The sequence below is a fragment of the Dreissena polymorpha genome, unplaced genomic scaffold (genome assembly GCF_020536995.1).
Source record: "Dreissena polymorpha isolate Duluth1 unplaced genomic scaffold, UMN_Dpol_1.0 chrUn090, whole genome shotgun sequence".
Taxonomy (NCBI): domain Eukaryota; kingdom Metazoa; phylum Mollusca; class Bivalvia; order Myida; family Dreissenidae; genus Dreissena; species Dreissena polymorpha.
This window is the reverse complement of record NW_026273404.1, coordinates 880-28774: the sequence shown is the minus strand read 5'-3', so window position 1 is coordinate 28774 and position 27895 is coordinate 880. Positions and strand designations below refer to the sequence as shown.

At 36.5% G+C, this 27895-nt stretch overlaps 1 long non-coding RNA gene across 6 annotated transcripts; it reads right to left on the bottom strand.

Annotated features, from left to right (window-relative positions):
• Window positions 1–269: 269 nt before the first annotated feature.
• LOC127864049 (uncharacterized) lies at window positions 270–27895 on the bottom strand. Of its 6 annotated transcripts, none has more exons than XR_008041401.1 (8): window positions 27870–27895; window positions 20962–21055; window positions 18439–18532; window positions 15916–16009; window positions 13393–13486; window positions 10870–10963; window positions 6509–6602; window positions 270–371 (listed from the first exon to the last, which is right to left on the bottom strand). It is a non-coding gene; the product is annotated as an uncharacterized LOC127864049 (long non-coding RNA). The 6 variants fall into 6 exon arrangements; XR_008041400.1 differs by lacking the exon at window positions 27870–27895 and adding an exon at window positions 25336–25431; XR_008041402.1 differs by lacking the exons at window positions 6509–6602; window positions 27870–27895 and adding an exon at window positions 25336–25431.

The window sequence follows — 27895 nt, the reverse complement described above, 5'->3', positions numbered from 1 at the left end:
TTTGACATTTGAGAATGGGTTAGTTATCTTCATCTACCGGTAGTTATGACTCGAAGTCCTAATCAAGTAGGATATTCATAGTCATCCGCATTGCATACACATTAAATATCTGGGGTTTAAAAAACAAAATGGATTTAGCTATTGAGTGATAGTAAAAATGTTAAGTGTCTGAAAAATATTTAGAAATAGCTGTACCGATGTTAGTCTGGGTTCCTTCCCCTTTCACTACGTATCCGCAGTAAAAGAGGAAGGGGACCAGACTATACCAATGTATTCATCATTTAGGTAGCAGACCACGGTAGACACACACTCTCTCGGAGCCGCGGGCGCCTTCTTGATCTCCACCACGCTCAATTCAGAAAACAATGAACCTGCAATCATAAAAACACATTCACTGCACACAAGTAGTCTGAAACTTTCATTTAAGATAAAAAAAGAGCATATGGAACCTGTACAGGTGATACTATTGACAAAAGTGAAAGAATGACAAGGCCGCAAAAAGGGGCTTCAAAATCAACTTTTTACCATGTACGAAAGTGGCTGGGGACGAATGAAACGTAATGATAGCCTGCTTTTGGAATGATATTTTTACACGCAAAACATAGCACAACCCATCAAACCATGAATAAATACCAGGTATCCAGGTGGTTTTCGCGCAATAATTCACAGCGTGACCCTACTAGCGATTCCAGCTTAAAAAGAACCCAAAATACAATATGCCTACCGCAGTTTTCCTTCCTGAGTAACAAAGAACACAACAACAACAAGAGGTCATGACCCCACAGTTTCGCATTTGAAAATGGTCATATTCTCAGGATTTAATGCAATTTGGGGATACAATAAGACCTATTACCCTCAAATTTGACATGGAAACCTACCCTTTCCCAATATTTCACTTTTTGACCGGGGCCAATTCGCATATTTCTGCTTCCTACCGTGCACTGCTACCTTAAGGACACCAGTTATTCTTTTTCATTACTGCAAAAGCAGCTTTTTCAAGTATTGTAGACTATTCCTGACAAAAACACACTGTTTTCACTAAACTGTACTGCGAAATAGACTGTCTTTCTTCATATCAAACACTTAAACCAAAGTGCACACTTTACTCCTATTTCACGGAGAATTCATGCATTCAGAGTTCTGAGAGAGACACTCTTTAAATCTCTCCTGGAACCTTTTAGACACCTTTCAAACATGTTTCCTTTTTATAAACACTCTACTCATGCTTTTATACATCTTACTTGCACAGCAGATACCTTTTCCAACATGTCTGGACCTAATTTTTGAGAAAAAATGTTGATTTTTCAGCCCGCGAAGTGCCAATTTCCTTGACTTTTGTCTATTTTGCTCCTTCTCCTACATTAATACAACTGTTTTAGCATACATAAGACACTAAGAACATGAGAAACACTCAAATAACATGAAACAGTAAGAATAACCTGATAAAATAATAACAAGCTCGATGTCGGACAGCCATATCACTGTTACGAGCTTTTTTTCTGATTCCAGCTGAAACAAGATGTGTTTGTGAAACACTATGTACACCCACCACATATATATGACCTTTGTACTTGACCTTTGACCTTGACGGATGACCTTGACCTTTCACCACTCAAAATGTGCAGCTCCATGAGGTACACATGCATGCCAAATATCAAGTTTCTATCTTCAGTATTGCAAAATTTGACCTTTGACCTTGAACTTTGACCTTGAAGGATGACTTTGACCTTGACCTTTTACCACTCAAAATGTGCAGCTCCATGAGATACACATGCATGCCAAATATCTAGTTGCTATCTTTAATATTTGCATAAGTTATGGTTAATGTAAAAGTTTGACGCTAACAAACAAACCAACGAACAAACCAACAGCCAGGGCAAACACAATATGTCCCCCAGTATAGTCTGGGGAACATAAATAGCCATTTTTCAATATTTGAATCATCTCCCTTATTTAGATCAGTTATTTACATCCAAATTATGAAAACTAAGCTCATCCAAGCCCATTTTTTGACTGGACGGTGGTGAAAAATCTTTAAAAAATACATTTCACAGGCCGACTGTGTACATTATTTTTGTCATTTACCAATTAAGGACACCAAGTACTCTTTTTTCATAACTGTTTAAGCATCTATTTCTAGTATTTTAGACAATTCCTAACAAAAACAGACTGTTTTCAATCAACTGTTTTGCAAAAAAACTGTCTTTCTTCACACCAAACACTTAACCCAAAGTGACACTTTACTCCTATTTCACTGATAATTCATGCTTTCAGAGTTCCAAGAGAGACACACTTTAAATGTCTCCTGGAACCTTTTGGAAACCATTTAAACACTCTGCTCATGCTTATATACATCTTACTTGCACCGCCGATACCTTTCCCAACATGTCTGGACCTAGTTTTTGAGAAAAATAGTTGATTTTTCAGCCTTCGGGGTGCTAATTTTCTTGATTGTTGTCTATTTGGCTCCTTTTCTTACATTAATACAACTGTTCAAGTATACATAAGACAATAAGAACATGAGAAACACTCAAATAACATGTTACAGTAAGAGTAACGTGATAAAATAATAACAAACTGGAGGTCGGACAGCGAAATCACTGTAAAAGCTTTTTTCGGATTCCAGCTGAAAATAGCCATTTTTTAATATTTGAATTACCTCCCTTTTTCAGATCAGTAATTTACATCCAAATTGTGAAAACTAAGCTCACCAAAGCCCATTTTCACACTGCACGTATAGCAAAAGCTTAAAAAAATACATTTCACAGGCAGCTGTGTAAACAAAAATTTGTCATTTACCACTTAAGGACACCAATTATTCTTTTTCATTACTGCAAAAGCAGCTTTTTCAAGTATTGTAGACTATTCCTGACAAAAACACACTGTTTTCACTCAACTGTACTGCGAAATAGACTGTCTTTCTTCATATCAAACACTTAAACCAAAGTGCACACTTTACTCCTATTTCACGGAGAATTCATGCATTCAGAGTTCTGAGAGAGACACTCTTTAAATCTCTCCTGGAACCTTTTAGACACCTTTCAAACATGTTTCCTTTTTATAAACACTCTACTCATGCTTTTATACATCTTACTTGCACAGCAGATACCTTTTCCAACATGTCTGGACCTAATTTTTGAGAACAATTGTTGATTTTTCAGCCCGCGAAGTGCCAATTTCCTTGACTTTTGTCTATTTTGCTCCTTCTCCTACATTAATACAACTGTTTTAGCATACATAAGACACTAAGAACATGAGAAACACTCAAATAACATGAAACAGTAAGAATAACCTGATAAAATAATAACAAGCTCGATGTCGGACAGCCATATCACTGTTACGAGCTTTTTTTCTGATTCCAGCTGAAACAAGATGTGTTTGTGAAACACTATGTACACCCACCACATATATATGACCTTTGTACTTGACCTTTGACCTTGACGGATGACCTTGACCTTTCACCACTCAAAATGTGCAGCTCCATGAGGTACACATGCATGCCAAATATCAAGTTTCTAACTTCAATATTGCAAAATTTGACCTTTGACCTTGAACTTTGACCTTGAAGGATGACTTTGACCTTGACCTTTTACCACTCAAAATGTGCAGCTCCATGAGATACACATGCATGCCAAATATCAAGTTGCTATCTTTAATATTTACATAAGTTATGGTTAATGTAAAAGTTTGACGCTAACAAACAAACCAACAAACAAACCAACAGCCAGGGCAAACACAATATGTCCCCCAGTATAGTCTGGGGAACATAAATAGCCATTTTTCAATATTTGAATCATCTCCCTTATTTAGATCAGTTATTTACATCCAAATTATGAAAACTAAGCTCATCCAAGCCCATTTTTTGACTGGACGGTGGTGAAAAATCTTTAAAAAATACATTTCACAGGCCGACTGTGTACATTTTTTTTGTAATTTACCAATTAAGGACACCAAGTACTCTTTTTTCATAACTGTTTAAGCATCTATTTCTAGTATTTAAGACAATTCCTAACAAAAACAGACTGTTTTCAATCAACTGTTTTGCAAAAAAACTGTCTTTTTTCACACCAAACACTTAACCCAAAGTGACACTTTACTCCTATTTCACTGATAATTCATGCTTTCAGAGTTCCAAGAGAGACACACTTTAAATGTCTCCTGGAACCTTTTGGAAACCATTTAAACACTCTGCTCATGCTTATATACATCTTACTTGCACCGCCGATACCTTTCCCAACATGTCTGGACCTAGTTTTTGAGAAAAATAGTTGATTTTTCAGCCTTCGGGGTGCTAATTTTCTTGATTGTTGTCTATTTGGCTCCTTTTCTTACATTAATACAACTGTTCAAGTATACATAAGACAATAAGAACATGAGAAACACTCAAATAACATGTTACAGTAAGAGTAACGTGATAAAATAATAACAAACTGGAGGTCGGACAGCGAAATCACTGTAAGAGCTTTTTTCGGATTCCAGCTGAAAATAGCCATTTTTTAATATTTGAATTACCTCCCTTTTTCAGATCAGTAATTTACATCCAAATTGTGAAAACTAAGCTCACCAAAGCCCATTTTCACACTACACGTTAGTGCAAAAGCTTAAAAAAATACATTTCACAGGCAGGCTGTGTAAACAAAAATTTGTCATTTACCACTTAAGGACACCAATTATTCTTTTTCATTACTGCAAAAGCAGCTTTTTCAAGTATTGTAGACTATTCCTGACAAAAACACACTGTTTTCACTCAACTGTACTGCGAAATAGACTGTCTTTCTTCATATCAAACACTTAAACCAAAGTGCACACTTTACTCCTATTTCACGGAGAATTCATGCATTCAGAGTTCTGAGAGAGACACTCTTTAAATCTCTCCTGGAACCTTTTAGACACCTTTCAAACATGTTTCCTTTTTATAAACACTCTACTCATGCTTTTATACATCTTACTTGCACAGCAGATACCTTTTCCAACATGTCTGGACCTAATTTTTGAGAACAATTGTTGATTTTTCAGCCCGCGAAGTGCCAATTTCCTTGACTTTTGTCTATTTTGCTCCTTCTCCTACATTAATACAACTGTTTAGCATACATAAGACACTAAGAACATGAGAAACACTCAAATAACATGAAACAGTAAGAATAACCTGATAAAATAATAACAAGCTCGATGTCGGACAGCCATATCACTGTTACGAGCGTTTTTTCTGATTCCAGCTGAAACAAGATGTGTTTGTGAAACACTATGTACACCCACCACATATATATGACCTTTGTACTTGACCTTTGACCTTGACGGATGACCTTGACCTTTCACCACTCAAAATGTGCAGCTCCATGAGGTACACATGCATGCCAAATATCAAGTTTCTATCTTCAATATTGCAAAATTTGACCTTTGACCTTGAACTTTGACCTTGAAGGATGACTTTGACCTTGACCTTTTACCACTCAAAATGTGCAGCTCCATGAGATACACATGCATGCCAAATATCAAGTTGCTATCTTTAATATTTGCATAAGTTATGGTTAATGTAAAAGTTTGACGCTAACAAACAAACCAACAAACAAACCAACAGCCAGGGCAAACACAATATGTCCCCCAGTATAGTCTGGGGAACATAAATAGCCATTTTTCAATATTTGAATCATCTCCCTTATTTAGATCAGTTATTTACATCCAAATTATGAAAACTAAGCTCATCCAAGCCCATTTTTTGACTGGACGGTGGTGAAAAATCTTTAAAAAATACATTTCACAGGCCGACTGTGTACATTTTTTTTGTCATTTACCAATTAAGGACACCAAGTACTCTTTTTTCATAACTGTTTAAGCATCTATTTCTAGTATTTAAGACAATTCCTAACAAAAACCGACTGTTTTCAATCAACTGTTTTGCAAAAAAACTGTCTTTCTTCACACCAAACACTTAACCCAAAGTGACACTTTACTCCTATTTCACTGATAATTCATGCTTTCAGAGTTCCAAGAGAGACACACTTTAAATGTCTCCTGGAACCTTTTGGAAACCATTTAAACACTCTGCTCATGCTTATATACATCTTACTTGCACCGCCGATACCTTTCCCAACATGTCTGGACCTAGTTTTTGAGAAAAATAGTTGATTTTTCAGCCTTCGGGGTGCTAATTTCCTTGATTTTTGTCTATTTGGCTCCTTTTCTTACATTAATACAACTGTTCAAGTATACATAAGACACTAAGAACATGAGAAACACTCAAATAACATGTTACAGTAAGAGTAACGTGATAAAATAATAACAAACTGGAGGTCGTACAGTGAAATCACTGTAAGAGCTTTTTTCGGATTCCAGCTGAAAATAGCCATTTTTTAATATTTGAATTACCTCCCTTTTTTAGATCAGTTATTTACATCCAAATTGTGAAAACTAAGCTCACCAAAACCCATTTTCACACTGCACGTTAGTGCAAAAGCTTAAAAAAATACATTTCACAGGCAGGCTGTGTAAACAAAAATTTGTCATTTACCACTTAAGGTAGCAGACCACGGTAGACACACACTCTCTCGGAGCCGCGGGCGCCTTCTTGATCTCCACCACGCTCAATTCAGAAAACAATGAACCTGCAATCATAAAAACACATTCACTGCACACAAGTAGTCTGAAACTTACATTTAAGATAAAAAAAGAGCATATGGAACCTGTACAGGTGATACTATTGACAAGGCCGCAAAAAGGGGCTTCAAAATCAACTTTTTACCATGTACGAAAGTGGCTGGGGACGAATGAAACGTAATGATAGCCTGCTTTTGGAATGATATTTTTACACGCAAAACATAGCACAACCCATCAAACCATGAATAAATACCAGGTATCCAGGAGGTTTTCGCGCAATAATTCACAGCGTGACCCTACTAGCGATTCCAGCTTAAAAAGAACCCAAAATACAATATGCCTACCGCAGTTTTCCTTCCTGAGTAACAAAGAACACAACAACAACAAGAGGTCATGACCCCACAGTTTCGCATTTGAAAATGGTCATATTCTCAGGATTTAATGCAATTTGGGGATACAATAAGACCTATTACCCTCAAGTTTGACAAGGAAACCTACCCTTTCCCAATATTTCACTTTTTGACCGGGGCCAATTCGCATATTTCTGCTTCCTACCGTGTACTGCTACCTTAAGGACACCAATTATTCTTTTTCATTACTGCAAAAGCAGCTTTTTCAAGTATTGTAGACTATTCCTGACAAAAACACACTGTTTTCACTCAACTGTACTGCGAAATAGACTATCTTTCTTCATATCAAACACTTAAACCAAAGTGCACACTTTACTCCTATTTCACGGAGAATTCATGCATTCAGAGTTCTGAGAGAGACACTCTTTAAATCTCTCCTGGAACCTTTAAGACACCTTTCAAACATGTTTCCTTTTTATAAACACTCTACTCATGCTTTTATACATCTTACTTGCACAGCAGATACCTTTTCCAACATGTCTGGACCTAATTTTTTAGAACAATTGTTGATTTTTCAGCCCGCGAAGTGCCAATTTCCTTGACTTTTGTCTATTTTGCTCCTTCTCCTACATTAATACAACTGTTTTAGCATACATAAGACACTAAGAACATGAGAAACACTCAAATAACATGAAACAGTAAGAATAACCTGATAAAATAATAACAAGCTCGATGTCGGACAGCCATATCACTGTAACGAGCTTTTTTTCTGATTCCAGCTGAAACAAGATGTGTTTGTGAAACACTATGTACACCCACCACATATATATGACCTTTGTACTTGACCTTTGACCTTGACGGATGACCTTGACCTTTCACCACTCAAAATGTGCAGCTCCATGAGGTACACATGCATGCCAAATATCAAGTTTCTATCTTCAATATTGCAAAATTTGACCTTTGACCTTGAACTTTGACCTTGAAGGATGACTTTGACCTTGACCTTTTACCACTCAAAATGTGCAGCTCCATGAGATACACATGCATGCCAAATATCAAGTTGCTATCTTTAATATTTGCATAAGTTTTGGTTAATGTAAAAGTTTGACGCTAACAAACAAACCAACGAACAAACCAACAGCCAGGGCAAACACAATATGTCCCCCAGTATAGTCTGGGAAACATAAATAGCCATTTTTCAATATTTGAATCATCTCCCTTATTAGATCAGTTATTTACATCCAAATTATGAAAACTAAGCTCATCCAAGCCCATTTTTGACTGGACGGTGGTGAAAAATCTTTTAAAAATACATTTCACAGGCCGACTGTGTACATTTTTTTTGTCATTTACCAATTAAGGACACCAAGTACTCTTTTTTCATAACTGTTTAAGCATCTATTTCTAGTATTTTAGACAATTCCTAACAAAAACAGACTGTTTTCAATCAACTGTTTTGCAAAAAAACTGTCTTTCTTCACACCAAACACTTAACCCAAAGTGACACTTTACTCCTATTTCACTGATAATTCATGCTTTCAGAGTTCCAAGAGAGACACACTTTAAATGTCTCCTGGAACCTTTTGGAAACCATTTAAACACTCTGCTCATGCTTATATACATCTTACTTGCACCGCCGATACCTTTCCCAACATGTCTGGACCTAGTTTTTGAGAAAAATAGTTGATTTTTCAGCCTTCGGGGTGCTAATTTCCTTGATGTTTGTCTATTTGGCTCCTTTTCTTACATTAATACAACTGTTCAAGTATACATAAGACAATAAGAACATGAGAGACACTTAAATAACATGTTACAGTAAGAGTAACGTGATAAAATAATAACAAACTGGAGGTCGGACAGCGAAATCACTGTAAGAGCTTTTTTCGGATTCCAGCTGAAAATAGCCATTTTCTAATAGTTTAATTACCTCCCTTTTTCAGATCAGTTATTTACATCCAAATTGTGAAAACTAAGCTCACCAAAGCCCATTTTCACACTGCACGTTAGTGCAAAAGCTTAAAAAAAATACATTTCACAGGCAGGCTGTGTAAACAAAAATTTGTCATTTACCACTTAAGGACACCAATTATTCTTTTTCATTACTGCAAAAGCAGCTTTTTCAAGTATTGTAGACTATTCCTGACAAAAACACACTGTTTTCACTCAACTGTACTGCGAAATAGACTGTCTTTCTTCATATCAAACACTTAAACCGAAAGTGCACACTTTACTCCTATTTCACGGAGAATTCATGCATTCAGAGTTCTGAGAGAGACACTCTTTAAATCTCTCCTGGAACCTTTTAGACACCTTTCAAACATGTTTCCTTTTTATAAACACTCTACTCATGCTTTTATACATCTTACTTGCACAGCAGATACCTTTTCCAACATGTCTGGACCTAATTTTTGAGAAAAATTGTTGATTTTTCAGCCCGCGAAGTGCCAATTTCCTTGACTTTTGTCTATTTTGCTCCTTCTCCTACATTAATACAACTGTTTTAGCATACATAAGACACTAAGAACATGAGAAACACTCAAATAACATGAAACAGTAAGAATAACCTGATAAAATAATAACAAGCTCGATGTCGGACAGCCATATCACTGTTACGAGCTTTTTTTCTGATTCCAGCTGAAACAAGATGTGTTTGTGAAACACTATGTACACCCACCACATATATATGACCTTTGTACTTGACCTTTGACCTTGACGGATGACCTTGACCTTTCACCACTCAAAATGTGCAGCTCCATGAGGTACACATGCATGCCAAATATCAAGTTTCTATCTTCAATATTGCAAAATTTGACCTTTGACCTTGAACTTTGACCTTGAAGGATGACTTTGACCTTGACCTTTTACCACTCAAAATGTGCAGCTCCATGAGATACACATGCATGCCAAATATCAAGTTGCTATCTTTAATATTTGCATAAGTTATGGTAATGTAAAAGTTTGACGCTAACAAACAAACCAACGAACAAACCAACAGACAGGGCAAACACAATATGTCCCCCAGTATAGTCTGGGGAACATAAATAGCCATTTTTCAATATTTGAATCATCTCCCTTATTTAGATCAGTTATTTACATCCAAATTATGAAAACTAAGCTCATCCAAGCCCATTTTTTGACTGGACGGTGGTGAAAAATCTGTAAAAAATACATTTCACAGGCCGACTGTGTACATTTTTTTTGTCATTTACCAATTAAGGACACCAAGTACTCTTTTTCATAACTGTTTAAGCATCTATTTCTAGTATTTTAGACAATTCCTAACAAAAACAGACTGTTTTCAATCAACTGTTTTGCAAAAAAACTGTCTTTCTTCACACCAAACACTTAACCCAAAGTGACACTTTACTCCTATTTCACTGACAATTCATGCTTTCAGAGTTCCAAGAGAGACACACTTTAAATGTCTCCTGGAACCTTTTGGAAACCATTTAAAACACTCTGCTCATGCTTATATACATCTTACGTGCACCGCCGATACCTTTCCCAACATGTCTGGACCTAGTTTTGAGAAAAATAGTTGATTTTTCAGCCTTCGGGGTGCTAATTTTCTTGATTTTTGTCTATTTGGCTCATTTTCTTACATTAATACAACTGTTCAAGTATACATAAGACAATAAGAACATGAGAAACACTCAAATAACATGTTACAGTAAGAGTAACGTGATAAAATAATAACAAACTGGAGGTCGGACAGCGAAATCACTGTAAGAGCTTTTTTCGGATTCCAGCTGAAAATAGCCATTTTTTAATATTTGAATTACCTCCCTTTTTCAGATCAGTTATTTACATCCAAATTGTGAAAACTAAGCTCTCCAAAGCCCATTTTCACACTGCACGTTAGTACAAAAGCTTAAAAAAAATACATTTCACAGGCAGGCTGTGTAAACAAAAATTTGTCATTTACCACTTAAGGTAGCAGACCACGGTAGACACACACTCTCTCGGAGCCGCGGACGCCTTCTTGATCTCCACCACGCTCAATTCAGAAAACAATGAACCTGCAATCATAAAAACACATTCACTGCACACAAGTAGTCTGAAACTTACATTTAAGATAAAAAAAGAGCATATGGAACCTGTACAGGTGATACTATTGACAAAAGTGAAAGAATGACAAGGCCGCAAAAAGGGGCTTCAAAATCAACTTTTTACCATGTACGAAAGTGGCTGGGGACGAATGAAACGTAATGATAGCCTGCTTTTGGAATGATATTTTTACACGCAAAACATAGCACAACCCATCAAACCATGAATAAATACCAGGTATCCAGGTGGTTTTCGCGCAATAATTCACAGCGTGACCCTACTAGCGATTCCAGCTTAAAAAGAACCCAAAATACAATATGCCTACCGCAGTTTTCCTTCCTGAGTAACAAAGAACACAACAACAACAAGAGGTCATGACCCCACAGTTTCGCATTTGAAAATGGTCATATTCTCAGGATTTAATGCAATTTGGGGATACAATAAGACCTATTACCCTCAAATTTGACATGGAAACCTACCCTTTCCCAATATTTCACTTTTTGACCGGGGCCAATTCGCATATTTCTGCTTCCTACCGTGTACTGCTACCTTAAGGACACCAATTATTCTTTTTCATTACTGCAAAAGCAGCTTTTTCAAGTATTGTAGACTATTCCTGACAAAAACACACTGTTTTCACTCAACTGTACTGCGAAATAGACTGTCTTTCTTCATATCAAACACTTAAACCAAAGTGCACACTTTACTCCTATTTCACGGAGAATTCATGCATTCAGAGTTCTGAGTGAGACACTCTTTAAATCTCTCCTGGAACCTTTTAGACACCTTTCAAACATGTTTCCTTTTTATAAACACTCTACTCATGCTTTTATACATCTTACTTGAACAGCAGATACCTTTTCCAACATGTCTGGACCTAATTTTTGAGAAAAATTGTTGATTTTTCAGCCCGCGAAGTGCCAATTTCCTTGACTTTTGTCTATTTTGCTCCTTCTCCTACATTAATACAACTGTTTTAGCATACATAAGACACTAAGAACATGAGAAACACTCAAATAACATGAAACAGTAAGAATAACCTGATAAAATAATAACAAGCTCGATGTCGGACAGCCATATCACTGTTACGAGCTTTTTTTCTGATTCCAGCTGAAACAAGATGTGTTTGTGAAACACTATGTACACCCACCACATATATATGACCTTTGTACTTGACCTTTGACCTTGACGGATGACCTTGACCTTTCACCACTCAAAATGTGCAGCTCCATGAGGTACACATGCATGCCAAATATCAAGTTTCTATCTTCAATATTGCAAAATTTGACCTTTGACCTTGAACTTTGACCTTGAAGGATGACTTTGACCTTGACCTTTTACCACTCAAAATGTGCAGCTCCATGAGATACACATGCATGCCAAATATCAAGTTGCTATCTTCAATATTTGCATAAGTTATGGTAAATGTAAAAGTTTGACGCTAACAAACAAACCAACGAACAAACCAACAGACAGGGCAAACACAATATGTCCCCCAGTATAGTCTGGGGAACATAAATAGCCATTTTTCAATATTTGAATCATCTCCCTTATTTAGATCAGTTATTTACATCCAAATTATGAAAACTAAGCTCATCCAAGCCCATTTTTTGACTGGACGGTGGTGAAAAATCTGTAAAAAATACATTTCACAGGCCGACTGTGTACATTTTTTTTGTCATTTACCAATTAAGGACACCAAGTACTCTTTTTCATAACTGTTTAAGCATCTATTTCTAGTATTTTAGACAATTCCTAACAAAAACAGACTGTTTTCAATCAACTGTTTTGCAAAAAAACTGTCTTTCTTCACACCAAACACTTAACCCAAAGTGACACTTTACTCCTATTTCACTGACAATTCATGCTTTCAGAGTTCCAAGAGAGACACACTTTAAATGTCTCCTGGAACCTTTTGGAAACCATTTAAACACTCTGCTCATGCTTATATACATCTTACGTGCACCGCCGATACCTTTCCCAACATGTCTGGACCTAATTTTTGAGAAAAATAGTTGATTTTTCAGCCTTCGGGGTGCTAATTTTCTTGATTTTTGTCTATTTGGCTCATTTTCTTACATTAATACAACTGTTCAAGTATACATAAGACAATAAGAACATGAGAAACACTCAAATAACATGTTACAGTAAGAGTAACGTGATAAAATAATAACAAACTGGAGGTCGGACAGCGAAATCACTGTAAGAGCTTTTTTCGGATTCCAGCTGAAAATAGCCATTTTTTAATATTTGAATTACCTCCCTTTTTCAGATCAGTTATTTACATCCAAATTGTGAAAACTAAGCTCTCCAAAGCCCATTTTCACACTGCACGTTAGTACAAAAACTTAAAAAAATACATTTCACAGGCAGGCTGTGTAAACAAAAATTTGTCATTTACCACTTAAGGTAGCAGACCACGGTAGACACACACTCTCTCGGAGCCGCGGACGCCTTCTTGATCTCCACCACGCTCAATTCAGAAAACAATGAACCTGCAATCATAAAAACACATTCACTGCACACAAGTAGTCTGAAACTTACATTTAAGATAAAAAAAGAGCATATGGAACCTGTACAGGTGATACTATTGACAAAAGTGAAAGAATGACAAGGCCGCAAAAAGGGGCTTCAAAATCAACTTTTTACCATGTACGAAAGTGGCTGGGGACGAATGAAACGTAATGATAGCCTGCTTTTGGAATGATATTTTTACACGCAAAACATAGCACAACCCATCAAACCATGAATAAATACCAGGTATCCAGGTGGTTTTCGCGCAATAATTCACAGCGTGACCCTACTAGCGATTCCAGCTTAAAAAGAACCCAAAATACAATATGCCTACCGCAGTTTTCCTTCCTGAGTAACAAAGAACACAACAACAACAAGAGGTCATGACCCCACAGTTTCGCATTTGAAAATGGTCATATTCTCAGGATTTAATGCAATTTGGGGATACAATAAGACCTATTACCCTCAAATTTGACATGGAAACCTACCCTTTCCCAATATTTCACTTTTTGACCGGGGCCAATTCGCATATTTCTGCTTCCTACCGTGTACTGCTACCTTAAGGACACCAATTATTCTTTTTCATTACTGCAAAAGCAGCTTTTTCAAGTATTGTAGACTATTCCTGACAAAAACACACTGTTTTCACTCAACTGTACTGCGAAATAGACTGTCTTTCTTCATATCAAACACTTAAACCAAAGTGCACACTTTACTCCTATTTCACGGAGAATTCATGCATTCAGAGTTCTGAGTGAGACACTCTTTAAATCTCTCCTGGAACCTTTTAGACACCTTTCAAACATGTTTCCTTTTTATAAACACTCTACTCATGCTTTTATACATCTTACTTGAACAGCAGATACCTTTTCCAACATGTCTGGACCTAATTTTTGAGAAAAATTGTTGATTTTTCAGCCCGCGAAGTGCCAATTTCCTTGACTTTTGTCTATTTTGCTCCTTCTCCTACATTAATACAACTGTTTTAGCATACATAAGACACTAAGAACATGAGAAACACTCAAATAACATGAAACAGTAAGAATAACCTGATAAAATAATAACAAGCTCGATGTCGGACAGCCATATCACTGTTACGAGCTTTTTTTCTGATTCCAGCTGAAACAAGATGTGTTTGTGAAACACTATGTACACCCACCACATATATATGACCTTTGTACTTGACCTTTGACCTTGACGGATGACCTTGACCTTTCACCACTCAAAATGTGCAGCTCCATGAGGTACACATGCATGCCAAATATCAAGTTTCTATCTTCAATATTGCAAAATTTGACCTTTGACCTTGAACTTTGACCTTGAAGGATGACTTTGACCTTGACCTTTTACCACTCAAAATGTGCAGCTCCATGAGATACACATGCATGCCAAATATCAAGTTGCTATCTTTAATATTTGCATAAGTTATGGTAAATGTAAAAGTTTGACGCTAACAAACAAACCAACGAACAAACCAACAGACAGGGCAAACACAATATGTCCCCCAGTATAGTCTGGGGAACATAAATAGCCATTTTTCAATATTTGAATCATCTCCCTTATTTAGATCAGTTATTTACATCCAAATTATGAAAACTAAGCTCATCCAAGCCCATTTTTTGACTGGACGGTGGTGAAAAATCTGTAAAAAATACATTTCACAGGCCGACTGTGTACATTTTTTTTGTCATTTACCAATTAAGGACACCAAGTACTCTTTTTCATAACTGTTTAAGCATCTATTTCTAGTATTTTAGACAATTCCTAACAAAAACAGACTGTTTTCAATCAACTGTTTTGCAAAAAAACTGTCTTTCTTCACACCAAACACTTAACCCAAAGTGACACTTTACTCCTATTTCACTGACAATTCATGCTTTCAGAGTTCCAAGAGAGACACACTTTAAATGTCTCCTGGAACCTTTTGGAAACCATTTAAACACTCTGCTCATGCTTATATACATCTTACGTGCACCGCCGATACCTTTCCCAACATGTCTGGACCTAATTTTTGAGAAAAATAGTTGATTTTTCAGCCTTCGGGGTGCTAATTTTCTTGATTTTTGTCTATTTGGCTCATTTTCTTACATTAATACAACTGTTCAAGTATACATAAGACAATAAGAACATGAGAAACACTCAAATAACATGTTACAGTAAGAGTAACGTGATAAAATAATAACAAACTGGAGGTCGGACAGCGAAATCACTGTAAGAGCTTTTTTCGGATTCCAGCTGAAAATAGCCATTTTTTAATATTTGAATTACCTCCCTTTTTCAGATCAGTTATTTACATCCAAATTGTGAAAACTAAGCTCTCCAAAGCCCATTTTCACACTGCACGTTAGTACAAAAGCTTAAAAAAATACATTTCACAGGCAGGCTGTGTAAACAAAAATTTGTCATTTACCACTTAAGGTAGCAGACCACGGTAGACACACACTCTCTCGGAGCCGCGGACGCCTTCTTGATCTCCACCACGCTCAATTCAGAAAACAATGAACCTGCAATCATAAAAACACATTCACTGCACACAAGTAGTCTGAAACTTACATTTAAGATAAAAAAAGAGCATATGGAACCTGTACAGGTGATACTATTGACAAAAGTGAAAGAATGACAAGGCCGCAAAAAGGGGCTTCAAAATCAACTTTTTACCATGTACGAAAGTGGCTGGGGACGAATGAAACGTAATGATAGCCTGCTTTTGGAATGATATTTTTACACGCAAAACATAGCACAACCCATCAAACCATGAATAAATACCAGGTATCCAGGTGGTTTTCGCGCAATAATTCACAGCGTGACCCTACTAGCGATTCCAGCTTAAAAAGAACCCAAAATACAATATGCCTACCGCAGTTTTCCTTCCTGAGTAACAAAGAACACAACAACAACAAGAGGTCATGACCCCACAGTTTCGCATTTGAAAATGGTCATATTCTCAGGATTTAATGCAATTTGGGGATACAATAAGACCTATTACCCTCAAATTTGACATGGAAACCTACCCTTTCCCAATATTTCACTTTTTGACCGGGGCCAATTCGCATATTTCTGCTTCCTACCGTGTACTGCTACCTTAAGGACACCAATTATTCTTTTTCATTACTGCAAAAGCAGCTTTTTCAAGTATTGTAGACTATTCCTGACAAAAACACACTGTTTTCACTCAACTGTACTGCGAAATAGACTGTCTTTCTTCATATCAAACACTTAAACCAAAGTGCACACTTTACTCCTATTTCACGGAGAATTCATGCATTCAGAGTTCTGAGTGAGACACTCTTTAAATCTCTCCTGGAACCTTTTAGACACCTTTCAAACATGTTTCCTTTTTATAAACACTCTACTCATGCTTTTATACATCTTACTTGAACAGCAGATACCTTTTCCAACATGTCTGGACCTAATTTTTGAGAAAAATTGTTGATTTTTCAGCCCGCGAAGTGCCAATTTCCTTGACTTTTGTCTATTTTGCTCCTTCTCCTACATTAATACAACTGTTTTAGCATACATAAGACACTAAGAACATGAGAAACACTCAAATAACATGAAACAGTAAGAATAACCTGATAAAATAATAACAAGCTCGATGTCGGACAGCCATATCACTGTTACGAGCTTTTTTTCTGATTCCAGCTGAAACAAGATGTGTTTGTGAAACACTATGTACACCCACCACATATATATGACCTTTGTACTTGACCTTTGACCTTGACGGATGACCTTGACCTTTCACCACTCAAAATGTGCAGCTCCATGAGGTACACATGCATGCCAAATATCAAGTTTCTATCTTCAATATTGCAAAATTTGACCTTTGACCTTGAACTTTGACCTTGAAGGATGACTTTGACCTTGACCTTTTACCACTCAAAATGTGCAGCTCCATGAGATACACATGCATGCCAAATATCAAGTTGCTATCTTTAATATTTGCATAAGTTATGGTAAATGTAAAAGTTTGACGCTAACAAACAAACCAACGAACAAACCAACAGACAGGGCAAACACAATATGTCCCCCAGTATAGTCTGGGGAACATAAATAGCCATTTTTCAATATTTGAATCATCTCCCTTATTTAGATCAGTTATTTACATCCAAATTATGAAAACTAAGCTCATCCAAGCCCATTTTTTGACTGGACGGTGGTGAAAAATCTGTAAAAAATACATTTCACAGGCCGACTGTGTACATTTTTTTTGTCATTTACCAATTAAGGACACCAAGTACTCTTTTTCATAACTGTTTAAGCATCTATTTCTAGTATTTTAGACAATTCCTAACAAAAACAGACTGTTTTCAATCAACTGTTTTGCAAAAAAACTGTCTTTCTTCACACCAAACACTTAACCCAAAGTGACACTTTACTCCTATTTCACTGACAATTCATGCTTTCAGAGTTCCAAGAGAGACACACTTTAAATGTCTCCTGGAACCTTTTGGAAACCATTTAAACACTCTGCTCATGCTTATATACATCTTACTTGCACCGCCGATACCTTTCCCAACATGTCTGGACCTAGTTTTTGAGAAAAATAGTTGATTTTTCAGCCTTCGGGGTGCTAATTTTCTTGATTTTTGTCTATTTGGCTCATTTTCTTACATTAATACAACTGTTCAAGTATACATAAGACAATAAGAACATGAGAAACACTCAAATAACATGTTACAGTAAGAGTAACGTGATAAAATAATAACAAACTGGAGGTCGGACAGCGAAATCACTGTAAGAGCTTTTTTCGGATTCCAGCTGAAAATAGCCATTTTTTAATATTTGAATTACCTCCCTTTTTCAGATCAGTTATTTACATCCAAATTGTGAAAACTAAGCTCTCCAAAGCCCATTTTCACACTGCACGTTAGTACAAAAGCTTAAAAAAATACATTTCACAGGCAGGCTGTGTAAACAAAAATTTGTCATTTACCACTTAAGGTAGCAGACCACGGTAGACACACACTCTCTCGGAGCCGCGGACGCCTTCTTGATCTCCACCACGCTCAATTCAGAAAACAATGAACCTGCAATCATAAAAACACATTCACTGCACACAAGTAGTCTGAAACTTACATTTAAGATAAAAAAAGAGCATATGGAACCTGTACAGGTGATACTATTGACAAAAGTGAAAGAATGACAAGGCCGCAAAAAGGGGCTTCAAAATCAACTTTTTACCATGTACGAAAGTGGCTGGGGACGAATGAAACGTAATGATAGCCTGCTTTTGGAATGATATTTTTACACGCAAAACATAGCACAACCCATCAAACCATGAATAAATACCAGGTATCCAGGTGGTTTTCGCGCAATAATTCACAGCGTGACCCTACTAGCGATTCCAGCTTAAAAAGAACCCAAAATACAATATGCCTACCGCAGTTTTCCTTCCTGAGTAACAAAGAACACAACAACAACAAGAGGTCATGACCCCACAGTTTCGCATTTGAAAATGGTCATATTCTCAGGATTTAATGCAATTTGGGGATACAATAAGACCTATTACCCTCAAATTTGACATGGAAACCTACCCTTTCCCAATATTTCACTTTTTGACCGGGGCCAATTCGCATATTTCTGCTTCCTACCGTGTACTGCTACCTTAAGGACACCAATTATTCTTTTTCATTACTGCAAAAGCAGCTTTTTCAAGTATTGTAGACTATTCCTGACAAAAACACACTGTTTTCACTCAACTGTACTGCGAAATAGACTGTCTTTCTTCATATCAAACACTTAAACCAAAGTGCACACTTTACTCCTATTTCACGGAGAATTCATGCATTCAGAGTTCTGAGTGAGACACTCTTTAAATCTCTCCTGGAACCTTTTAGACACCTTTCAAACATGTTTCCTTTTTATAAACACTCTACTCATGCTTTTATACATCTTACTTGAACAGCAGATACCTTTTCCAACATGTCTGGACCTAATTTTTGAGAAAAATTGTTGATTTTTCAGCCCGCGAAGTGCCAATTTCCTTGACTTTTGTCTATTTTGCTCCTTCTCCTACATTAATACAACTGTTTTAGCATACATAAGACACTAAGAACATGAGAAACACTCAAATAACATGAAACAGTAAGAATAACCTGATAAAATAATAACAAGCTCGATGTCGGACAGCCATATCACTGTTACGAGCTTTTTTTCTGATTCCAGCTGAAACAAGATGTGTTTGTGAAACACTATGTACACCCACCACATATATATGACCTTTGTACTTGACCTTTGACCTTGACGGATGACCTTGACCTTTCACCACTCAAAATGTGCAGCTCCATGAGGTACACATGCATGCCAAATATCAAGTTTCTATCTTCAATATTGCAAAATTTGACCTTTGACCTTGAACTTTGACCTTGAAGGATGACTTTGACCTTGACCTTTTACCACTCAAAATGTGCAGCTCCATGAGATACACATGCATGCCAAATATCAAGTTGCTATCTTTAATATTTGCATAAGTTATGGTAAATGTAAAAGTTTGACGCTAACAAACAAACCAACGAACAAACCAACAGACAGGGCAAACACAATATGTCCCCCAGTATAGTCTGGGGAACATAAATAGCCATTTTTCAATATTTGAATCATCTCCCTTATTTAGATCAGTTATTTACATCCAAATTATGAAAACTAAGCTCATCCAAGCCCATTTTTTGACTGGACGGTGGTGAAAAATCTGTAAAAAATACATTTCACAGGCCGACTGTGTACATTTTTTTTGTCATTTACCAATTAAGGACACCAAGTACTCTTTTTCATAACTGTTTAAGCATCTATTTCTAGTATTTTAGACAATTCCTAACAAAAACAGACTGTTTTCAATCAACTGTTTTGCAAAAAAACTGTCTTTCTTCACACCAAACACTTAACCCAAAGTGACACTTTACTCCTATTTCACTGACAATTCATGCTTTCAGAGTTCCAAGAGAGACACACTTTAAATGTCTCCTGGAACCTTTTGGAAACCATTTAAACACTCTGCTCATGCTTATATACATCTTACTTGCACCGCCGATACCTTTCCCAACATGTCTGGACCTAGTTTTTGAGAAAAATAGTTGATTTTTCAGCCTTCGGGGTGCTAATTTTCTTGATTTTTGTCTATTTGGCTCATTTTCTTACATTAATACAACTGTTCAAGTATACATAAGACAATAAGAACATGAGAAACACTCAAATAACATGTTACAGTAAGAGTAACGTGATAAAATAATAACAAACTGGAGGTCGGACAGCGAAATCACTGTAAGAGCTTTTTTCGGATTCCAGCTGAAAATAGCCATTTTTTAATATTTGAATTACCTCCCTTTTTCAGATCAGTTATTTACATCCAAATTGTGAAAACTAAGCTCTCCAAAGCCCATTTTCACACTGCACGTTAGTACAAAAGCTTAAAAAAATACATTTCACAGGCAGGCTGTGTAAACAAAAATTTGTCATTTACCACTTAAGGTAGCAGACCACGGTAGACACACACTCTCTCGGAGCCGCGGACGCCTTCTTGATCTCCACCACGCTCAATTCAGAAAACAATGAACCTGCAATCATAAAAACACATTCACTGCACACAAGTAGTCTGAAACTTACATTTAAGATAAAAAAAGAGCATATGGAACCTGTACAGGTGATACTATTGACAAAAGTGAAAGAATGACAAGGCCGCAAAAAGGGGCTTCAAAATCAACTTTTTACCATGTACGAAAGTGGCTGGGGACGAATGAAACGTAATGATAGCCTGCTTTTGGAATGATATTTTTACACGCAAAACATAGCACAACCCATCAAACCATGAATAAATACCAGGTATCCAGGTGGTTTTCGCGCAATAATTCACAGCGTGACCCTACTAGCGATTCCAGCTTAAAAAGAACCCAAAATACAATATGCCTACCGCAGTTTTCCTTCCTGAGTAACAAAGAACACAACAACAACAAGAGGTCATGACCCCACAGTTTCGCATTTGAAAATGGTCATATTCTCAGGATTTAATGCAATTTGGGGATACAATAAGACCTATTACCCTCAAATTTGACATGGAAACCTACCCTTTCCCAATATTTCACTTTTTGACCGGGGCCAATTCGCATATTTCTGCTTCCTACCGTGTACTGCTACCTTAAGGACACCAATTATTCTTTTTCATTACTGCAAAAGCAGCTTTTTCAAGTATTGTAGACTATTCCTGACAAAAACACACTGTTTTCACTCAACTGTACTGCGAAATAGACTGTCTTTCTTCATATCAAACACTTAAACCAAAGTGCACACTTTACTCCTATTTCACGGAGAATTCATGCATTCAGAGTTCTGAGTGAGACACTCTTTAAATCTCTCCTGGAACCTTTTAGACACCTTTCAAACATGTTTCCTTTTTATAAACACTCTACTCATGCTTTTATACATCTTACTTGAACAGCAGATACCTTTTCCAACATGTCTGGACCTAATTTTTGAGAAAAATTGTTGATTTTTCAGCCCGCGAAGTGCCAATTTCCTTGACTTTTGTCTATTTTGCTCCTTCTCCTACATTAATACAACTGTTTTAGCATACATAAGACACTAAGAACATGAGAAACACTCAAATAACATGAAACAGTAAGAATAACCTGATAAAATAATAACAAGCTCGATGTCGGACAGCCATATCACTGTTACGAGCTTTTTTTCTGATTCCAGCTGAAACAAGATGTGTTTGTGAAACACTATGTACACCCACCACATATATATGACCTTTGTACTTGACCTTTGACCTTGACGGATGACCTTGACCTTTCACCACTCAAAATGTGCAGCTCCATGAGGTACACATGCATGCCAAATATCAAGTTTCTATCTTCAATATTGCAAAATTTGACCTTTGACCTTGAACTTTGACCTTGAAGGATGACTTTGACCTTGACCTTTTACCACTCAAAATGTGCATCTCCATGAGATACACATGCATGCCAAATATCAAGTTGCTATCTTTAATATTTGCATAAGTTATGGTAAATGTAAAAGTTTGACGCTAACAAACAAACCAACGAACAAACCAACAGACAGGGCAAACACAATATGTCCCCCAGTATAGTCTGGGGAACATAAATAGCCATTTTTCAATATTTGAATCATCTCCCTTATTTAGATCAGTTATTTACATCCAAATTATGAAAACTAAGCTCATCCAAGCCCATTTTTTGACTGGACGGTGGTGAAAAATCTGTAAAAAATACATTTCACAGGCCGACTGTGTACATTTTTTTTGTCATTTACCAATTAAGGACACCAAGTACTCTTTTTCATAACTGTTTAAGCATCTATTTCTAGTATTTTAGACAATTCCTAACAAAAACAGACTGTTTTCAATCAACTGTTTTGCAAAAAAACTGTCTTTCTTCACACCAAACACTTAACCCAAAGTGACACTTTACTCCTATTTCACTGACAATTCATGCTTTCAGAGTTCCAAGAGAGACACACTTTAAATGTCTCCTGGAACCTTTTGGAAACCATTTAAACACTCTGCTCATGCTTATATACATCTTACTTGCACCGCCGATACCTTTCCCAACATGTCTGGACCTAGTTTTTGAGAAAAATAGTTGATTTTTCAGCCTTCGGGGTGCTAATTTTCTTGATTTTTGTCTATTTGGCTCATTTTCTTACATTAATACAACTGTTCAAGTATACATAAGACAATAAGAACATGAGAAACACTCAAATAACATGTTACAGTAAGAGTAACGTGATAAAATAATAACAAACTGGAGGTCGGACAGCGAAATCACTGTAAGAGCTTTTTTCGGATTCCAGCTGAAAATAGCCATTTTTTAATATTTGAATTACCTCCCTTTTTCAGATCAGTTATTTACATCCAAATTGTGAAAACTAAGCTCTCCAAAGCCCATTTTCACACTGCACGTTAGTACAAAAGCTTAAAAAAATACATTTCACAGGCAGGCTGTGTAAACAAAAATTTGTCATTTACCACTTAAGGACACCAATTATTCTTTTTCATTACTGCAAAAGCAGCTTTTTCAAGTATTGTAGACTATTCCTGACAAAAACACACTGTTTTCACTCAACTGTACTGCGAAATAGACTGTCTTTCTTCATATCAAACATTTAAACCAAAGTGCACACTTTACTCCTATTTCACGGAGAATTCATGCATTCAGAGTTCTGAGTGAGACACTCTTTAAATCTCTCCTGGAACCTTTTAGACACCTTTCAAACATGTTTCCTTTTTATAAACACTCTACTCATGCTTTTATACATCTTACTTGAACAGCAGATACCTTTTCCAACATGTCTGGACCTAATTTTTGAGAAAAATTGTTGATTTTTCAGCCCGCGAAGTGCCAATTTCCTTGACTTTTGTCTATTTTGCTCCTTCTCCTACATTAATACAACTGTTTTAGCATACATAAGACACTAAGAACATGAGAAACACTCAAATAACATGAAACAGTAAGAATAACCTGATAAAATAATAACAAGCTCGATGTCGGACAGCCATATCACTGTTACGAGCTTTTTTTCTGATTCCAGCTGAAACAAGATGTGTTTGTGAAACACTATGTACACCCACCACATATATATGACCTTTGTACTTGACCTTTGACCTTGACGGATGACCTTGACCTTTCACCACTCAAAATGTGCAGCTCCATGAGGTACACATGCATGCCAAATATCAAGTTTCTATCTTCAATATTGCAAAATTTGACCTTTGACCTTGAACTTTGACCTTGAAGGATGACTTTGACCTTGACCTTTTACCACTCAAAATGTGCAGCTCCATGAGATACACATGCATGCCAAATATCAAGTTGCTATCTTTAATATTTGCATAAGTTATGGTAAATGTAAAAGTTTGACGCTAACAAACAAACCAACGAACAAACCAACAGACAGGGCAAACACAATATGTCCCCCAGTATAGTCTGGGGAACATAAATAGCCATTTTTCAATATTTGAATCATCTCCCTTATTTAGATCAGTTATTTACATCCAAATTATGAAAACTAAGCTCATCCAAGCCCATTTTTTGACTGGACGGTGGTGAAAAATCTGTAAAAAATACATTTCACAGGCCGACTGTGTACATTTTTTTTGTCATTTACCAATTAAGGACACCAAGTACTCTTTTTCATAACTGTTTAAGCATCTATTTCTAGTATTTTAGACAATTCCTAACAAAAACAGACTGTTTTCAATCAACTGTTTTGCAAAAAAAACTGTCTTTCTTCACACCAAACACTTAACCCAAAGTGACACTTTACTCCTATTTCACTGACAATTCATGCTTTCAGAGTTCCAAGAGAGACACACTTTAAATGTCTCCTGGAACCTTTTGGAAACCATTTAAACACTCTGCTCATGCTTATATACATCTTACTTGCACCGCCGATACCTTTCCCAACATGTCTGGACCTAATTTTTGAGAAAAATAGTTGATTTTTCAGCCTTCGGGGTGCTAATTTTCTTGATTTTTGTCTATTTGGCTCATTTTCTTACATTAATACAACTGTTCAAGTATACATAAGACAATAAGAACATGAGAAACACTCAAATAACATGTTACAGTAAGAGTAACGTGATAAATAATAACAAACTGGAGGTCGGACAGCGAAATCACTGTAAGAGCTTTTTTCGGATTCCAGCTGAAAATAGCCATTTTTAATATTGAATTACCTCCCTTTTTCAGATCAGTTATTTACATCCAAATTGTGAAAACTAAGCTCTCCAAAGCCCATTTTCACACTGCACGTTAGTACAAAACTTAAAAAAATACATTTCACAGGCAGGCTGTGTAAACAAAAATTTGTCATTTACCACTTAAGGTAGCAGACCACGGTAGACACACACTCTCTCGGAGCCGCGGACGCCTTCTTGATCTCCACCACGCCTCAATTCAGAAAACAATGAACCTGCAATCATAAAAAACACATTCACTGCACACAAGTAGTCTGAAACTTACATTAAGATAAAAAAAGAGCATATGGAACCTGTACAGTGATACTATTGACAAAAGTGAAAGAATGACAAGGCCGCAAAAAGGGGCTTCAAAATCAACTTTTTACCATGTACGAAAGTGGCTGGGGACGAATGAAACGTAATGATAGCCTGCTTTTGGAATGATATTTTTACACGCAAAAACATAGCACAACCCATCAAACCAGTGAATAAATACCAGGTATCCAGGTGGTTTTCGCGCAATAATTCACAGCGTGACCCTACTAGCGATTCCAGCTTAAAAGAACCCAAAATACAATATTGCCTACCGCAGTTTTCCTTCCTGTAAGTAACAAAGAACACAACAACAACAAGAGGTCATGACCCCCCACAGTTTCGCATTTGAAAATGGTCATATTCTCAGGATTTAATGCAATTTGGGGATACAATAAGACCTATTACCCTCAAATTTGACATGGAAACCTACCCTTTCCCAATATTTCACTTTGATTGACCGGGGCCAATTTCGCATATTTTCTGTTCCTACCGTGTACTGCTACCTTAAGGACACCAATTATTCTTTTTCATTACTGCAAAAGCAGCTTTTTCAAGTATTGTAGACTATTCCTGACAAAAACACACTGTTTTCACTCAACTGTACTGCGAAATAGACTGTCTTTCTTCATATCAAACACTTAAACCAAAGTGCACACTTTACTCCTATTTCACGGAGAATTCATGCATTCAGAGTTCTGAGTGAGACACTCTTTAAATCTCTCCTGGAACCTTTTAGACACCTTTCAAACATGTTTCCTTTTTATAAACACTCTACTCATGCTTTTATACATCTTACTTGAACAGCAGATACCTTTTCCAACATGTCTGGACCTAATTTTTGAGAAAAATTGTTGATTTTTCAGCCCGCGAAGTGCCAATTTCCTTGACTTTTGTCTATTTTGCTCCTTCTCCTACATTAATACAACTGTTTTAGCATACATAAGACACTAAGAACATGAGAAACACTCAAATAACATGAAACAGTAAGAATAACCTGATAAAATAATAACAAGCTCGATGTCGGACAGCCATATCACTGTTACGAGCTTTTTTTCTGATTCCAGCTGAAACAAGATGTGTTTGTGAAACACTATGTACACCCACCACATATATATGACCTTTGTACTTGACCTTTGACCTTGACGGATGACCTTGACCTTTCACCCACTCAAAATGTGCAGCTCCATGAGGTACACATGCATGCCAAATATCAAGTTTTCTATCTTCAATATTGCAAAATTTGACCTTTGACCTTGAACTTTGACCTTGAAGGATGACTTTGACCTTGACCTTTTACCACTCAAAATGTGCAGCTCCATGAGATACACATGCATGCCAAATATCAAGTTGCTATCTTTAATATTTGCATAAGTTATGGTAAATGTAAAAGTTTGACGCTAACAAACAAACCAACGAACAAACCAACGACAGGGCAAACACAATATGTCCCCCAGTATAGTCTGGGGAACATAAATAGCCATTTTTCAATATATTGAATCATCTCCCTTATTTAGATCAGTTATTTACATCCAAATTATGAAAACTAAGCTCATCCAAGCCCATTTTTTGACTGGACGGTGGTGAAAATCTGTAAAAAATACATTTCACAGGCCGACTGTGTACATTTTTTTGTCATTTACCATTAAGGACACCAAGTACTCTTTTTCATAACTGTTTAAGCATCTATTTCTAGTATTTTAGACAATTCCTAACAAAAACAGACTGTTTTCAATCAACTGTTTTGCAAAAAAAACTGTCTTTCTTCACACCAAACACTTAACCCAAAGTGACACTTTACTCCTATTTCACTTGACAATTCATGCTTTCAGAGTTCCAAGAGAGACAACACTTTAAATGTCTCCGGAACCTTTTGGAAAACCATTTAAACACTCTGCTCATGGCTTATATACATCTTACTACTTGCACCGCCGATAACCTTTCCCAACATGTCTGGACCTAGTGTTTGAGAAAAATAGTTGATTTTTCAGCCTTCGGGGTGCTAATTTCTTGATTTTTGTCTATTTGGCTCATTTTCTTACATTACTACAACTGTTCAAGTATACATAAGACAATAAGAACATGAGAAACACTCAAATAACATGTTACAGTAAGAGAGTGATAAAATAATAACAAACTGGAGGTCGGACAGCGAAATCACTGTAAGAGCTTTTTTCGGATTCCAGCTGAAAATAGCCATTTTTTAATATTTGAATTACCTCCTTTTTCAGATCAGTTATTTACATCCAAATTGTGAAAACTAAGCTCTCCAAAGCCCATTTCACACTGCACGTTAGTACAAAAACTTAAAAAAAATACATTTCACAGGCAGGCTGTGTAAACAAAAATTTGTCATTTACCACTTAAGGTAGCAGACCACGGTGAC